This window comes from Tenrec ecaudatus, chromosome 6 (genome assembly GCF_050624435.1).
Source record: "Tenrec ecaudatus isolate mTenEca1 chromosome 6, mTenEca1.hap1, whole genome shotgun sequence".
Classification (NCBI taxonomy): domain Eukaryota; kingdom Metazoa; phylum Chordata; class Mammalia; order Afrosoricida; family Tenrecidae; genus Tenrec; species Tenrec ecaudatus.
Genome location: NC_134535.1, coordinates 86240698 through 86241872, shown reverse-complemented (window position 1 = coordinate 86241872; position 1175 = coordinate 86240698). Strand labels below are relative to the sequence as shown.

General features: G+C 36.5%; 1 non-coding gene across 1 annotated transcript; it reads left to right on the top strand.

Moving 5' to 3' along the window:
• The first annotated feature begins 471 nt into the window (after positions 1–471).
• On the top strand, positions 472–612 carry LOC142452004 (U4 spliceosomal RNA). Its single transcript, XR_012785076.1, has one exon. It is a non-coding gene; the product is annotated as a U4 spliceosomal RNA (small nuclear RNA).
• Positions 613–1175: the final 563 nt, after the last annotated feature.

The following is a 1175-nucleotide window of genomic DNA, read 5'->3' as shown; positions in this document are numbered from 1 at the left end:
TATAAAATTCAGACCAATAATAGAGGTGAGTTGTTCCTTAGTGTGTTCTCTCATTAATCTTAGAGGTCTTATGCTCATAAATATGATGTTCCTACTTCCATTCACATTGCTGTCTTAGTGATTCCAATTCATATTGACACACCGAAACAGAGCAGAACTAACCCACAGGGTTTCTTTGGCTGTAAGCTTGACGGCCACTGTAGGGATTCAGTTGCAATATTGGGCAAAATATTGAATTATGCAAGAAATACCAAAAGAAAATGGAAGGAATACAGAATTATACCAAAAAGAATGAGTTGGTGTTCAATCATTTCAGGAAGTATAATATGACCTCAAACCAATGGTGTTGAAAAAGTCTAAGATGCAATGAAGGAATTAACCCAAAAAACCAACACGCAAAAAAAACCAGTCTTTAGGAAGTGATGAAATAGCAATTGAGAAACTGAGATGTCTCAACAAATGTACAAACTAAGCTTTGCGCAGTGGCAATATCGTAGTCAGTGAGGTTTATCCGAGGCGCGATTATTGCTAATTGAAAACTTTTCCCAATACCCCGCCGTGACGACTTGAAATATAGTCGGCATTGGCAATTTTTGACAGTCTCTACGGAGACTGAGCAAAAAAAAAACAAAAAAAAAACAAATGTACAAACTACTGCGAACACTAAACTGTTTGCAAATAAGAAAAATTAAGAGAGCTACATGGCCAATCAATCATAAAATATTTTTGTGCCCATTCCAAAGAAAGGTCGTCCAACAGGTTGTAGAAATTTTCAAACAATACATTAATATCATATGCAAGTAAAACTTAAGCAGCCACAGCCCTATATCAACAGGGTACTGTCATAAATTCAAAACAGGTTTAGAAGAGGACATAATTAAGGATATCATTGCGAACATCAGATGAATCTTGTCTAAAAGCAGAAAGATGTTTAGGCAGTGCTGTCAGGTAAGCATTAGGCAGTGCTGTCAGGTAAGCTGACCTCATTGAAACCCACCAGTCATATCTACAGGAGAAAGATGAGACTGTTCACTTAAATAATTCCAAAGCTTCAGAAACTCTATATAGGGTTGTTATAAATAAAAAACAACTCAGTGGTACTGCATTTGGTGTTTAATGATTAAAACTCAGAGTGTGGCTCTTAGCAAAAGTCCAACTCTGCTGCTGAATGACAT